The 17562-nt window shown below is 30.2% G+C and overlaps 1 protein-coding gene and 1 non-coding gene across 2 annotated transcripts in view; both read left to right on the plus strand.

The window, feature by feature from the left end:
• Positions 1 to 17562, plus strand: part of LOC142317546 (carboxypeptidase B-like) — a 129294-nt gene that overhangs the window by 7438 nt on the left and 104294 nt on the right. The gene's annotated exons all lie outside the window — the stretch shown is intronic.
• Positions 5583 to 5655, plus strand: TRNAM-CAU (transfer RNA methionine (anticodon CAU)). The gene has a single exon. It is a non-coding gene; the product is annotated as a tRNA-Met (tRNA).

A 17562-nucleotide genomic window follows, 5' to 3' on the forward strand; every position in this document is an offset into this window, starting at 1 on the left:
ACCGGTCTTCGTGGTGGAGTGGTAGCGTCTCAGCCTTTCATCCGGAGTCCCGATCAGGTGTAATATGTTTCATACGCTTAAAAATTCCATTTTCATATCCACGCAAAACCTTCAAGCTTATATGGTGATATCATCAAGCCAAAAATAAATAAAATATATTTTTTAAATTTCTTCACATATTACACATTGGTTTCAATTCGAGTCTTCAGGGATAAAAACATTGGAAATGAGTGTAGCACAGTAATTAATTATATTGTTATTTAGCCACTTCGTGTAGTAGATAGAGAAAAAGGGGTTTGTTATTAGTAGGGTTGAATTGCTCTTAGAAAGTATTTCCGTAGATTTGGCAAGTTAATATATGGAACAATAATAACCTAGTGAAAAAAATGTGAAAGGGTGAAAAAGGAAAGGGAAATCACTTTACTCTTCCCCTACTTTACTGAGACAGATATTCTAAGAAATGCTTATTCCATCTTCAGAAGTAAGTAGTATTTTTTATCAGATAGAATACCGGTTAGCGTACATAAGCTGGATTTATAGAGAGTGAAAAAAATGCTCAGACTCGTATAGAATTCCTCTTTTGCATCAGGTATAAGTCATTGGCCAGTTCCGATTCCCAGTTTTTTCTCAGTGCCTCTACTCAACTTTTTTCTTTTGATGCATAATTCAAAATTATTTTTCGATATTTGTTACCATCCATTGGGTGAAAATGTTTACGCATTACCTACCTATATTCTTATTGTATATAGGATAAATGATTAAAAATTCTCTAAATATTTCGTTTCTCATCATATCGGGTTATTTTTTTTAATACAGCTCAGAAAAAGCGCTTTCCTGTTCACTGCCACACATTAATATTAAACAATCATTATTTTATGCAATTTAATTTGACCAAAACACGAGTCTAATTTTCATCTATTGTTCAATAAAATCACAAATGCTCTTAAATTTATTTATTTTTTTAAACATTATCTATATACCGCGGTAAAAGATAAAAGACAATTTTCGTTTTGTGTAAGCCCTAAAACTCAAAGACTACCAAACCGATTTCAATAAAAGGTTTCATGCTCATACAAGACGCTGAGCAGAAGATTTTCCACTTTGTTTGATATCGATATGTTAAAAAGAACCTGAGTTATAACAAATTAAATTCACTTACCTTCTTGACACGTCCACAAGTTAGTCCGACCATGAGCCGCATTACTGTAAGTCGATATCGACATTGAAAACGATCTAGACAATGACAATCGATATAGAGATATCTCTCGATGTATGCAATGACATTAAGTTTAATAAAACAAGTTTTTAGGCTATTTATACTTTTTTATTATTTATATAGTAGTGAGATTGGTGAGTTTTTAACTGTGATAAACATGTGCTTTATTTATATAGAGTAGGAAAAACGCCGCAAAAATGTTACATGGCTTATGTTTCATTACACATTATTTTGTTACATTTTTTTGCCAATTGCAATTAAATAACGTTCATGAACTTAGCGTACTAACACAACAGTAAACAAAAAATTTTACAACGAAAAGCTTCAAAATCCTGAATATTTTTAGTTGTTTATGTTTCATTACACATTATTTTGTTACATTTTTTTGCCAATTGCAATTAAATAACGTTCATGAACTTAGCGTACTAACACAACAGTAAACAAAAACTTTTACAACGAAAAGCTTCAAAATCCTGAACATTTTTAGTTGTTTCTTGAATTGTGATTTTTTTAACACAGCTCTAACCCCAATGTTTTCCTTTTCTATCCCCAAAACGTAAATATAATTTTAGATAAATCGTTTGTATCAAGAAGTATAAATCGTTCGAGAAGTGTAATAAATGGTGGCGCGCCACCATTGGTCCGCTCTACGCCAATAGCAGCTAAAATAAAAATCTGAGCACGTAAAACAAACAAACCCATGCACCATCCTCTTTTATAGGAAAAAATTATTATTCGCACAAGCGTAAGTTGAATGAACACAGGGTGTCCAGGGGGCAGATTCCTGACCGGCCAAGTATTCCCTGACCACGACGGGAAACGTAAATAACCATAAAGCAAGGGTGAAGCCGCAACGGGGATGCTGGTAATATATAAAAAAGAAACTTTGCAACCTAATAAAATTGCCGGACCTGATTTATAGGTTCTCCAATAGACCACAATTTTAAATCTTACTGGAGTTTAAATATTTGGAAGGCTAACAAAATTGGTTTTGGTTATAAATATTACGAAGTTTCCAGCCAATTTGAAAAATTTGTATACAAAAAATTGAAATTTATTCTCTCTTTAATACATTTCAGTGCATTTCATGAATAATTATATTAAATTAGATAAGAAGTAAAATAAAGCAGGTTGATTTAAAAAATATATTTTTTACATGTATTAAAAAATAATCGCAAGTTTTAGTTAATTTTTCTTTTATCTATATCGATTGAGAGTAATGCGAACAAACTACTATCTACATGCTGCTAACAATTATTTCTTTAAGTCTTTTTTCCTGCTTTTTTATTATTGTGGTATAATACCGTAATGTAAAAGGAAATCTATTGAAAAGACATTTGTAAAAGTATACTCTTGTGCGATTCATACACCTCAATAACAATATAAGAAAGGTTAAAATTGAGGGTATGCAGAGCTGTAAGAATTTCATCCTCTCCAAAAAAAGTTTTTAATTTTGAATACTAAAAAAGATAACTATTATTTCAGAATATGATAATATTTTAAATTGATGCTAAAATGTATAAAAAAATTTCCAAAAAGAATTTAATTATTGATTTGTCATTACATACTCCTTGTTTTTTTTACGTTCTATTTCAATTTTTATTCTTTTAATTTTCATTCTCATCAATTTTTTTAAATAATGAAAAAGTTTTTAACCATTTTTTTTTATAAATTAAAAAAAAAAAGCTAACTGTAGTTACTCGACAAACTATTTTACTTCTCAGCAAAATTAAATGAAAATTTAAAGTATGTAAGGAGATTCACATTAAAAAATATACTACTCTTAGAAAAACATTTTGAGGTCAAGATGACAGGGTCTTTGTCTAATTATAACCAAAATTAAACGGCATCAAGCGAGTGGTGTCTCTAGCGCTCCCTCTGGCAAGTATGACAGTGACAGGTCAAGTATGGTCAAAGTCCCATGTGTTTTCCATTGAAAATAAATGAGTTAACGATTTGGATTTCTTGGTGGATTTCATTTTTTTTTTTATACGGATGCCATTTTAATACGAGACATGTTTTTATCCTATAACGAATTCTACAGGATAAATTCAATTTAGAATAATATTAGAACACTACTAGAATACTATTTAAAAATAAGTTGTGATTCACTTTGTTCATCACATCTCTTTCGTTGAGATCTTGTACATAAGTAGTAGTTTGCAAAAAACATTAACTCAACATAAATATGTTTAGGCATTGAGTTAGTCGTATGTAGAAAAAAAGTCATATTGAAAGAAACAATAAGTCTATAAAAGAAACTTCATATAGTAGAAAAATGATCGAATGAAAGTTTAAGCTTGACAGAACGTGTTTTGATTTAATTTTTTGCATAGAGTTGAAGATGGAATTGTCAATAGAGTTCCATGTAGAATTAACAAAAATGTCTTATATTGAAATAAAAAAGAAACATTATGTGGTAGGCAAATTATCGAATGAAAGTTTAATCCAGAAAGTAGTGCGGACTATAAGGTCATACTTGCTTCTAAATAATCTTTTTTGTAAAAAAAGATTTATATATATATATATATATGTATATTCAGACGTCTTACAAAATTTCATAATAATCGGTTTAACCGGTCTGAAGAAATCTTAGACTAATTTTTATCAAAATTAAATTGAATCAATGGGTCATATACAGAAATCATATTACCAAAATTCACCCAAATTAGTCAAACCAGTCAGGAAATATCAACTAAAAACAGAGCAACATACATACATCCTTCCATAATTTTCCAATGATAAAATTGTGTTTTTGGTTGAGAGGGTGTCATGACTTTCAAGATCTGTAAAAACCCCGACATTTAAAATTTCATCTGATCAACATATTTTCCCTTATATAGTACAATGTATGTTACAGTGAAAGACCGATATCTGGCAAATGTCGATATTCACTGATGAATGTCGATACATAACAAATACGTCATGAAAGACCGAAATGTTTGCTTATTCGGACCTTCGCCGGTATATGTCGACGAACACAGATAAACTCTGGTGGGGGTCGAAAGGATAACAAGAAATTAAAAAAAAAATCACTTAATACCAAATTCTATGCATGCAGTACCCATAGTATCTATATCAGTCGCATGCACTGATGGTGAAAGTTGAATAAAAATATTTTTATAAAAAAATAATTTAACGAAGGGCAAACCTCTGACCATTCATTTGTATCGTTATTTTTCATACATACAGTTAACATATTCTGTATATCCTGATCGGCTCTTTCAATTTGTAAAATGCTGAAAATTTGATTAAATTTTTTTGTAAATGCGGTGAATTTGATTAATCGCCTCCAGTGTTCTAGAATAACATATTTAATTTGTATATTTAACGTTAATACGAGGTTAGCGATGTAGGTTATGTTTGCTTAAATTTAAATTTCTTTTTATTTACGAGGGTTTCTCGTAATTTATTTACTTCAGAAAGTGGTATCGGGTGATATTTTTTTAAATTTCTGGTTATCGTTTCGACCGCCACCACAGCTTATCTATGGTTGTCGACATGTACCGGGGAAGGTCCCGAATTAGCAAATATTTCGTTCTTTCAACGACGTATTTGGTGTGTGTCGCCATTCACCGCAGAATATCGACATTTACCAGATATCGATCTTTCGTAGTAACATATAAACAATATAACTATGTATAAGGTAGAGTTAAAAAAAAGTAGTGCGTAATTATTAATAATCTATTTAGGAAAGAAAATTTCTAGACTTTCTTCTTCCTTTTTTCTTTGAATTAGAATATTATAAAAGATATAAGAAGATAAGAAACAATAATTATAAATAACATTACAGTGAAATTATTGCACCATAACATCTAAAAAAAAAAAAAATGAATAAATAACCTTCTTTTTTCAATATATAAGTACTGTATTTCTAACTTTGTAAAAGTTATGATAATTATAAAATTCTAATTACGAATGAGAATGTTGCATATTAGCAATAATCGTAATGCTCATAATAAAATTTTCATGCTACTTTAGTAATAATATAATTAATAACATCGTAATAAATAACTGACAAAGTTTCTAAGATTCATGGTCTACTAGGTTACTGTTTTCTTTTTTCATAGTAATCATCATTATAAATTATGTATCTATTTATTAAAAAAAAAAAAAAAAAAATGAAATTAGTGTTAATTAACGATGAGTTTTTTTTTTCAGTAACACTACTTTCTTCTTAATTTTATAGTTTTAGATGTAAATCTTTTTTTTTTTATAAAAATTTAGTATTCATACACTAAATTTTTTAAAATTTTCCCTTGTATATTACCTACAATACATTAATGATAGAATTTTTTGCGTATAAACATAATGTTTCTACTCTAAAATGTTTAAAACAAGTAATCCAAAATTTGCCCGATATCAAGCCTCGGTAGCGCAGTAGGCAGCGCGTAAGTCTCATAATCTTAAGGTCGTGAGTTCGATCCTCACCCGGGGCAGTTTTTTACATTACAAATCATTCATTTTATTAAATGAAAGTTAAAACTCATGAGACAAATACTTTTTTCTTTTTAGTAACTTAAAAAAATGATTGTACAAAACTATACTTCATTTACACTCTTACATATCATCCTTGTAATACCTGAACGGTAATTCCCGGAGGCTAGAAAGAAAAAAGTCTTAGCTAACAGTAAATGTCATTGAACTTATCTTAATGTACAGATAACTTATGAATAAGGAAAAGTATAAGAAGATACTTAGAATATAGTTATGCTTTTTTTTATAATTTTTGCTATTTTTAATTCCTTGTACGAAGTAAAGAAGTAATGTGATCGCGAAAAATTTCGGTTTCCAGATTTCAACGGAAATATCCATATTGACCATACCTGAATCCATTTTGACTAGTTTCGGCGTGACATCTGTACGTACGTATGTATCTTGCAAAACTCAAAAACGATTAGCCATAGGATGTTGAAATTTTGGATTTAGGACTGTTGTAACATCTAGTTGTGCACTTCCCTTTTTGATTGCAATCAACTGAACCAAAAAAGTCCAAAATCCAAAAAAAATTGGATTTTTTCTTAACTGCAGTAACAGTTAAAAAAAATTTACGATACATAATAATTCAATAAGAAAAAAAGATGAAAAAATATCAGAATTTATTAATGAAATACAATTTTATGTACTTTCTATTAAAAAAAAAAAAAATGTATATATGTAATTTAATAATGCCTCAATAATTAATGAGCCACTTAAAGGTAGGCCTTGACTACGATGCTGTGCGAACCAAATGTACACTGCCTCATTAAGTTCAGCATTTCCTGTTGTTTTCATTCTCGTTCTGGTTGTTACATCACCGTCCGTAACTTCCATTTTACTCATAAATTGTTCTATTTTATCAGATTTATTTTTAATATCGTTTACTGACACATGAGGGATTTCGAACTCCTATGATAGTTTAACGGCACTTTCACCGTTAGGCAGGTGTTGAGGAATCTCAAACTTTTATAACTTACACGTTTGCTGGACATTTTTGCTCCGTAAGTACAGCATACAGTAATAGGTACGACACTAGTACGAACAACTAACTCACACGACGCAAAGTTCGCTGTTGTAATGAATTTCAAAAACGGAAAGGAAATGACATAATACTGTGTTTTTTGATAATAAAGTAGTATAGTGGGTAAGAAATATGAAAACAGTGATTAGATAATAGTGCCCAAATGAAAATGTTTGTACGAATGAAAGATATGTAAAGTAATTTTATCAGTTCTTTTCTCACGCGATTAAATTAATTTATACATATCGTACAGTAGGCTCGTATAAAAACATCGGTCGCAATTAAGTGGATTTTTATGCTGTAGGCCTAAAGAGATAGAGTACTTTTTATTAGTAATTAAAAGTTTAATTTACTTTTATGTATCAGTATTGCACCTCTAAAATAAAAATCACATATTTACCAGAGGGTTGATGAATTATTAAATGAGGCGAATTAACGGGTGACGAATTATCGGGGTCCTAGTGTAATATCATTTATAATGTAGTATTTATTACATAATTTAGTTAAAAATAATGTAATTAGCTAATTTAGCTAAAGCATTGAAATAGCATTACATTTTGTTTATTTCGCGAGTCAATAATGACCTGCTTCTCTTATTTGTTAATAATTCTAAAAAAAGGTATTTTATTGTTAGTATTATTCAAGGCGTTTCAGCTTTTATAAATCTTAAAGCTCAATAATCAAGAAAAAATGAAATTATGAAATACATGGTCAGTTTGGGATTAAGATTCAATTATTGAAAAAATGTAATCAATTACATCGAAAATTTATCATAAAAATGAGAATTCCACCAATTAAATATGCAATAGAAATATTGATCGTTACTTCTATTTTAAGATTTTACTTATTTAAAACTTAAAGCTAAGTTAGTTTTATTGCTTCCCAAAAGGCTGTTTTCCGTTGAAAGTATAAATTATCGGTAATCTTGTTTTCAGTAGCTAGTTTCATTAACTGAACCAATCTATCAAATTATAATTTTCTATAAAATCTTATTAAAGGTAAGCTTGTTAAAGTAACCATAGCCAACTGATGTATTAATTTAAACTTATGTTATCAATAAATTAAAACTCTCTTCTATGAGTTCATGCGAATCTCTGGCTAGATCTTTTATTTTTTAAATCAAGTAACTTTATTTCGGAGCATATAATAATACAATTTCTATATTAATAATTATGATGATGATGATGATGTTGCTTTGTTTGTGCAACAGAACAGTCACAAAACTTTTGTATGCTGCACAATATCACATAAAGTCACAAAAGAACAGCCACAAGTCAACAACCCACATATAAAAATACAACATTCAAAACACAATAATAATAACAATAACAATTAAAAAGTCAAATACAAAAAATAATTAGAACTTCAAAAACGGTAGCTATGGAGTGATAATAAAAACACATATATGAAAACATACAAAAACAAAAACACAATATTACTAACACATTCCAAATAAAACAAGTTATAAGCAATAATCCTTAAAAAAAAACAATAATTCTAAAATCATGAAAGTGAGCATTACACCAAGGACAATAATCCATCGCCACGTAAACCTCTCAAATTTTTAATGAAGGTTGCCTCATCTTCCCAAAAGCTTAGCTTATCCTGGAACTCCACTGCAACACTGGTACACCGCTCAATCGGAGACACGGTGGAACCAACCGGCGTCACAAATTGCCTAAAAGACCTCACTGACCTGGCCTGGTTCCGCAAGACAACATGGTAACGTGTCGGAAGTTTATTGTGCAGAGGTTTATAAAAGAAAACCAAGTCAACGTACGTTCTTCTACCAGATAACCTGGAAAGGTCTAATTGCCTCAACAATAATAAAAAAAAAAAAAATAATAATAATAATAATATTGAGGTAGGTAATCACCACGTCCGGAACACATCTACGTTCCACGTCCAGGGCGGCAACAGCTGTACTTATGTACAATACATATAGCTGGCTAACGGGGCTCCGAGTAAATTCCTCGGATGAATTACTTTATTGACCTGTCTCCATCTTCAGGTCAACAGACGGATTGGATTTTTCGGCTACCTGCAGCATATGAACAATTTATTGATTAGGAAGTGGACACATACCAAACTTAGAGCTGGCGATGTGGCGGCCAGGGTCAATGTTATTGCAGGTGTAACGGAGACCCTTCCGTTGTCCATATGCCCCCTGCGATGGGAAACATGTAGCAATGGTGCCCATGTATGTCGGTGCATGGGAGCTCTGAAAGCTTCGGTGAGTAGGAGCCTGAAGTCAGTGCAGAGACTGCGCATCCGCTCTCTGCCAGAACATTTGCCGGTTCCACCGGAGTACCGGATCGGACCTCCAAGGTTAGTAGTCCTGGAGTGGGGGTGTACCCCGGCGGCTAGCCTTGCTACAGAAGGGATATATGTTCATGAATATTCTTGAACAAACTAACGTGGCAGAGGGTGCACGTAAACAGTCTCGTTTAGAAACATCCGATTCGCCACAAGCGAAGAGGAAAAAAAGTAAGGAATCTGATAGGATAAAGAAAGATGCTGATAGAATCAGTAAAGACTTAAAGAAAAGTTTATTTGGTTATAGCGTACCTAATCCAAGATTTTTAATTATTACAAAGGAGAATGGAAACTTCCAAAAAGTTAGTTCATTCTTAATCGCTAGAGAGATTACTAATTGTGCTGGTGGTCCCGTTAAAGAAATCCGAAAGACTTTTAATGGATTGCACGTCGAAACTATCAACGACGTGTAAAGTCAGAAAGTCCAGGCGTTGAAGAAGATCGGTGAATTTGCGGTTTCTGTCCAACCGCATAGCACACTTAACTCATCCAGAGGAGTTGTTGTTTGTCGCGATCTTCTAAATTGTACAGAAGAAGAAATTGTACAAGAAATGTCGAGTCAGGGAGTGACTCAGTGTCGCAGACTAACCATGTGAAGAAACGGTGAAGTTCTACCTTCGGCCTCGCATGTTTTAACATTTATTAGGCCGAAACTTCCTGAAAAGGGGCGAGCTAGCAGTCATTGGCTTCATGTACGAGCATTCATTCCGCAGCCGATGAGATGTTTTAAGTGTCAACGATTCGGACGCACAGCAGCTGGATGTGAAGCGCAGGAAATATGTATATGTGGAGTGAAAAAACATGAGGGTGACCTATATAAAGACCCTCCAATCTGCGTTAACTGTAAAGGGCACCACAACTGTCGTTCAAGGAACTGCCCTACATATAAATTAGAAACGGCAATTCAGGAAGTTAAAACGCTTCAAAAGGTCAGTTATCCTGAAGCGAAGAAAATTGTTGGTCAGCGTACACCTCGACCATCGACTTCTTATGCAGAAGCAGCGGCTGCCCCTTCCACATCTAAAATTAACGTGGATAAGTTGCTTAACACGATGGCTCCAAGTGTTGCGACGATGATTGAAAGAATCATTGATTCAAAGATTGAGTCGACTCATCGGATGGAACAAACTAAACATGAGAAGGCTCACTCTCGGTCTGACGCCGTTGACATGAGAGACGCACCAGCGCAGTTTAAAATACCAGCCAAACCTGCGATTATTAAGCCACCAACTGAAGTAAGAATAAAAAATCTTGACTTTTCTAGCAAAGAGAAACAGATCATTCTGTCGTCTAGTCACAAGCTTAAAGAAATTGTGACAAGAAAACCTGAATCTACGGAAATGGAGGTGTAAGTTATTATTGAGAAACCACCAGACGTAGAGAATATAAAACCTGTACCAATAGAGCCTCCAAAAGCGCAAAGATCAGCTTCAGTGAGAGCATCTATTTCAACTGGACCCAGTACTGCAGTAGAGATAGAATCCAGCTCATCAGCCGCGGAGAGTGCATCGCTTGCTAGTTTAGTTTCCTTATCAACGATGCTAACAGCACCGACGAAACTTTCATCACCTGATGTAAGTCGGCGAACGTCATTGGCATCAGATAGAGAGGATGATGCCATGTCCGAGGCCTCAGACACTCTCTCGTCAGAAGTTGAGGCCGTTCGCAGGATGGAAAAACGGTGCAAGAAAGGATGGCTGAAAGGAAAGCCTAGGAAGTAATTTGTTGGATATAAGCTGTAGAAGAATGTAAAATTTTGAACATTTTCGATTCATGAAAATGAATTACTGAACCTTTTTTTTTTTTTTTTTTTTTTTTTTTTTAAGTGGGATGGGGCTAATGACCAAAGTAGTCAATCCCCCAAAAAACCTCAAAAATAAAAAAAATAAATAATAACGTAACTAACAGTGGGTGGGGGGAGCATTGTGGAGAAGTAGGTACGAAACTGGTTTCATAAATCATATATTCATCTCTAAAACTATATCCAATTTGTTTTTCTAAAGTTTAGTCTCATGTTTAGATTTCCGACTCGCCTACAATGATTTTATTTCATCGAGATTTAATGCTACATCTTTACTCTTGTGACAGTTCATCAGACGTGTTTAAGTCAAAACTTAATTTAAAACTTTTAAGTTGCTTTTACGAACGCCCTAAGTAACTGATGCTGTTGTTCTCACATTGGTAACAGCTAATGGTTTTTTTTTCTTTATTAGACAGTAACGTATTTAAAATGAGAGCAAAAAGAGTGTGGGATTTGAATCGTATCTCCATTTTATAATGTTCAAGTATTATGAAGATTCGATCTTTCTTTTGTAGCTCTATTATATCAAAGTTATTATCAGTATAGCTGGATCTGTAATTACCAATGAGGCGATTAATAGATATGGAATCTACATTGCTGTCGAGAGCTTTTAAGTGTCCGTAGTACCGTTGTTTGAAATACATCCCTTTGACTGTTGAATAATGTGCCTTCTGTTTGTAATGATTTGTTTTGTTTTCTTTATTTTTTTGAGGATTTTATTAAATTTTAGTGCTATTTTTTCCGGGTCTTTGTTTATCATTATTAATATGTATAATTTGCTTAATTTTTATTGTTAATATTGACGGTTTATAGATGGAAAAGTTTTTATTTTTTTAAATTAGTGTCGCTGACGACCGTCAAGAACCAATACGTAGTAATTTTGTTAGTCATATTATCGCTTAGAATTGTATTATTATAATATATACTATCATAACATTTCTTATATTCAAAAAGTTTTCGACCTAAAATTAGTTTGACTCAGAAAAAATTATATAACGATTATACAAGTATTTTCTCTGAGGTTTATATTTGCCGTGAGAATTCTAATACATGAGATACATCAAACTGCTTCACTAATACTATTTCTCCGAAATTCAATTAAGAAATATTTAAATAACTGAATAAATTATGAACCACTTAAACGTTAAAAAAACGCAGAAAAATTATACTGAAATTATACAGAGTGTTTCAATAAAATGTAGCAAACTTTCAAAACATGTTCTACTGGTAAAAATAAAGAAGAAAGTACATATAAATATAGGTTCGGAAGCGTTTCGTTAGCGTAAAAATACTAAAATAGAATCAATGTTAGAATCAACTTAGTTGTTGGAATAAACTATTAGCATTACCAACTTATGAAATAAATTTTTTCAAACAAATTTAGAGAAAATTAATTTTTAATTACCCTTTGTCCACCGGTCTGTTCTGATGATTAACTCGTCTCGAAAATCATTATTTAACAGTTGATTTTCGAATTGGAAGGTTCTGAGGTTCAAATTCTAATAAAATTTAATTGCTTTTATACGGATTTAAATACTAGACAGTGGATACCGTCTAGTAATTTGGTATACTTTGGTCGTTGGGGTTCAATAACTACAGGTATTAGAAATGGTCGGCCAGAAAGACACCCCGGTTATATACCCCCACACGACCATATGGTCGTGAGGGGGGTTGCTTATTATTCATTAGTTAATTAGTATACATTAGGAAAATAAATAATTAGCTACTCGTATAAAAACTTTTAATAAATTTTTTTATTGATGAGTTGTTTTATTTGATTTTTAATCGTTTTTTAAAATTTTGATTGTTAATTTTTCTAAAATATTTAAATTCTTTTCTTTTGTAAAATTGAAAATTTTGTTTTGTTAAAATTACGTTTTCTTTTCAATAAACTTCGATATTATTACGTTTCAATTAAGTTTCTACGGTCTTTATTAAATACGGTTTTTTAGAATCAAATTCTGTACAAGTTCTGTTTAAAATTTTTGCGTGTTTATTACCTATTTAACAAAATTATTTACGCTTAACATAAAATAGTTTTTTCAACCCCAATCTTTTGTCTTTTACTCCAAATTTCTCGAAAACTACTAAAAATAGTACTTTTTTTAATTTTTCAAGTCAGATTTCATATAAATTTTCTCCTTAATTTGGTTCCAAGAATTACAGTCCGAAATAATTTTACCGAAATCAGGCAAACCAGCACACAACGAAGCGTCTCTGAACCTATGTTTATATTAAATATCTTTTATTTTCACCAGTAGAACATTTTTTTAAAAATATGCTACTGAATTTCCAAACAGTAGCATTAGCCCAGAAATCTGATCCAGACTTAAATATTTTCATATTTACTATGTATATAAGCGTGAAAGACATATAATTTTAGGTTGACTTTTAATTTCATAAATAATTTATACATATATTTTTACTTTCCCGGTGAATATAGTAAAATAGCTATATTACAGAACGGATGTACGGTGATCGTGTAAAAAAAGAGATTTCGGATTTTTTGCAAATCTTTATGTTTTAGGGCCCAACTAGATCATCTAGATCAATAATACGTGTGTGTACATATGTACATATGAATGTATGTACATTCTCGAATGTATGTGTCATACTGCTTTTGGCTTTATATCGCAGGAGTAACCAAACCGACTTTCTTCAAATATCGACTCCTCGATTTGTTTCTTCAAATATGTAATATACAGATAAATATATAATATATAGATATATCATAGAGTTGGCTCTGTATATGCATATCTTTAAAAAAAGTGGTATTTAAGAGAGAGAAAAAAGCAAATATTTTTATATACGAGACATTGATCATATTAAATTTTTTTCGAAATTCGTTAAGGGGAGCGGGTATTGCGAAAAACTAAGTCTTGATTTTTTTTCAGTCTCTAAAGAAAACTTTATTAAAGTAAATTCATTACCATCAATAAAAAAAAAAAAAATTAAAAAATCAACCCCCCACGTTTAAAATGGAGCTAATGTTTTTTGTTCTTTTTCTTTATCTCCTTTCGGTTTTTGGAAGTTTATACTTTATATATAAAGCTATCAAGAAATGTCTACAATATCTTTAAATTAAAGACCCCGGAATGCAGAAAAGTTTTCTGAAAATTTCCTTTTTCTTATTTTAGCTTTTATTGAAGCGGGTGTTATTACACGACTACACAAAAAAGAGTGTAATGTATTTAGGGTGTGTGTATGTATGTTTTTTCCACAACAGCAGCTCAACGGCTGAACCGATTAAGATGTATGACCTCGCATTGGAATCCCTTACGTTACCGGGAGGGTCATATGCTTTATATTTATGTATATACGTATTAAATAAATTTAAAAAAAATAAAAATATTATATACAAAATTGTCACCCGCACGCTCTTTAATTATCTTATATTAGTAATTATTCTATATCAAATAGCAATGTCTATTTTAATTTTTAATATTTATCTCTTGTTTTTAGAGAAAACTTTACTTAAATTTGTTAAACTTAAGCTATATATGAATATTTTTAAAAAACTTTCTTAAAATTTATTCCCTACCCTGTAAAACATATACATTCTATTTTTTTGGCTATAATTCTTTAATGTTTATTATTTATAGCAGGAAAAGTCACGAAATTTTTTGGTTTTTTGTTCAGTTTAATTACAGTAGTTTATGAAAAATTGTTTTATTTTATATATTTTTTGAGATTTTTAAAGTTTGATTGCAAAAATGATGTTTATGCAGATCTATACTGGGTTTTTGTGAACCAGTTTTATTTTTCTTTAATGTTTTAATTTGTTTGACAAATACCATTTTTTTTTACAAATAAAATAGATTGCAACTGATGTATATATTTATAAAAGTGGTATTTGAAAGAAAAAAATGCATATTTTAAAATGAAATAAAGAAATATCTAGATGAAAAATAAGGTATGTAAATTTTTCTTTGAATATTATAATTTAATGAATGAATGTTTTTAGATTCTCTTGATCGTTTTTTGATAATAGATTTTAATCTTACAACCCTATTTATTAAATTAAGAAAAAGAAGAAGAAAGTGTTTGAGTAGGTCATTTTTTGTTATAGGTGGTCTACTTCCGCAAATATTAATGTTTGTATTAGAAGAAAAACTAATTCGCTAGTTTTATAACGTCCGTATATATTCTAATATTTCCGGTTTTACTTGACATAAATTTCACCACACACACACACACACACTTTTTTATAATAATACCTTTTTTATTTATCTTCTAATATTAATAGTAATTCAAACTTTTTTATTTTATTTAGTAAGTAATACATAATTAAAAATGAATTAGATTACATAAAAAAATATTAAATTATAAAATAGATGTTGATTTTAAATGAAAAGTTTTAATTTTACTATTGAAATTAAAATTTCGTTCTGTGTTACAATATTGTACCAGTCGTGTTATATATTTTCCTATGAGTTTGAAAATTAATTAATTACTCCTTTTATGACAGCGGTAAGTAATCGGTAATTTGCTTATTTTATTACCAAATCAGTTTTATGTGTACATACTTTATTAATTAAATTTGTCTTTAAAAAACTGATCGTTTTATTTTTGTTTTTAAGACTTTTTCCCGAAAAACAATAAAATTTATCAAAATTAAGATTCCCGCATTGATAATAATGTCGAATAAAAAATACCAAAATGATTGATCAGGCTAAATTTTTATCGTTAATTTTACTGTGTGTTTGGTTCAAATATTTGGCAGTTTGGTTTACATACAATCATTTATCAGATAATGTATACTCTTATTTAAAAAAGAATATAACATAAGAAAGCTTTTATGGAATTATTTCGTTTTACCTGTGTAAATAATTGAATACACACAGCTAAAATATTGTTTTATAAATTTTATATTTCTTTTAAAATTATTTTCAATAATTACCGTTTTTATTTGAAAAAACAGTAAAAAAATTACAGTAGGATTTCTTTTTATTAGAAAGCTGAAATCCGGGCGAAATATTTCGCTAGTTGTAACTCGAAAACAAAACGTTTCCAGACCTATGTTTATATAAGCTGTTTTCATTATTTTTACCAGTACATGTCTTGAAAATTTCTTCCTTTATTCGTGGGACACCATGTAAAATCGTATCACATAAACAATTTTCTTCTCCGTGGGAGAATATCATGTATGTAAACCGTAATATTTTTATTTATGCAGTTTTTATTAAGTATGGGAATTCTTAAAAACATTACAACAGTTAAACACAGAAAGATGAAACTAAGCTTAGGTTCTATATCAAAACGATTTATTTTTCGGGTAAGACCGTTACTCCTTTAAGTTACATGGTTACATGGTGAAAACTAACAAATTTGAAATGGAAATGGTAGTACTGTGACGTATCACTTTAAAGACCATATAGAAACAAAGATCATTACAAAAAATCTTGAGCTATGATGTCCCTAGCCAAAATGAAGGCCATTTATTTTTTTTTACAGCTAGGTGGACAACACATGAGTTCCTTGTACGTCTACTAAATTACAAATTCACATTTTTTAAAATGAAAAGTACATAAAATTTATTTCATTAATAACTTCTGATATTTTTTAATTTTTTTTGTTATTGATTTATAATTTATTATACTTTTTTTTTTTACAATCAGATGTTAATAATTATTAATAAATCAGTATATTTAAATTAAAAAAAAAGTTAAAAAAAAAGAAATGAAGTCTGATTCGAACCGATGTGCCTTTCCCTTCTAAGATCCAAATATTTCATTAATCAAAAGTATTTTGCTATAACTTTGGGACCGATGAAAGTAAGTATCATTTATGATATATCGTTGAAAAGTTCTCAATGAGGGCTTATTAGTGCAGTTAATAAAAAGTCCAAAATCCAAATTTGTTTGATTTAAAGTCGGAGCATCTGCCAAATTTCATCTTTCTAAATTTAATTGTTGAAATTTTACTTAAGAGTTTCCTTACTTTATTAACACGATGTAGAATAGGTTTTATACATTTCATACATACTGTGTAGTAATATGATTATAATAAATCGACTCGTTCCTTTTGAAGTTTATTTTAGTTTATCAAAGCCCAACATGTTTTAACTTAGTTATTGTTATTTTTAAAGAAACATCATCAATGAAAACGAACCTATCAAATTCTGCGGCTTAGCGTACTTACACTCGGTAACATCGATCTTTTGCAATTTTATTTAGTTAAAAATCTTCTAAATATCAGCAAACTTCATTGAAAGTTTACGAAATTTCTCTCTTGAAACTTATTTTGTGTTTTTTAAATGTGATTTTTTTTATCGTCTAAAGGTACTTTTTTGTTTGTTTATTTATTATATATACAGAGTGTATCAAAATTATGTTAGCACAATTGGATGAATATTTATCTATCTTATCTATTAACCATGAACCAAACATGTACGATATTCAACTTTAGTCCTCAATTAGGACTAGTGTTTATGCCTGTGTATTTTTTGATTTATTAATAATTATTAACCTCTGATTGTAAAAACTTTTACGATACATAGTAATTCAATAACAAAAAAAAAGAAAAAGAAAAATATCAGAAGTTATTAATGAAATCAAATTTTATGTAGTTTCATTTTAAAATAATGTGTGTAGGTAATTTAATAGGCATAAAAGGAAGTCATGCAGTGTCCACATCAGACTTTTTAAACTAGCTGTAAAATAACGATTAAATGGCCTTTATTTTGCTTAGGGTCATCATAGCTCAAGATTTTTTGTCATAATCTTTGTT

Source organism: Lycorma delicatula, chromosome 1 (genome assembly GCF_047948215.1).
Source record: "Lycorma delicatula isolate Av1 chromosome 1, ASM4794821v1, whole genome shotgun sequence".
In the NCBI taxonomy this organism is placed as follows: domain Eukaryota; kingdom Metazoa; phylum Arthropoda; class Insecta; order Hemiptera; family Fulgoridae; genus Lycorma; species Lycorma delicatula.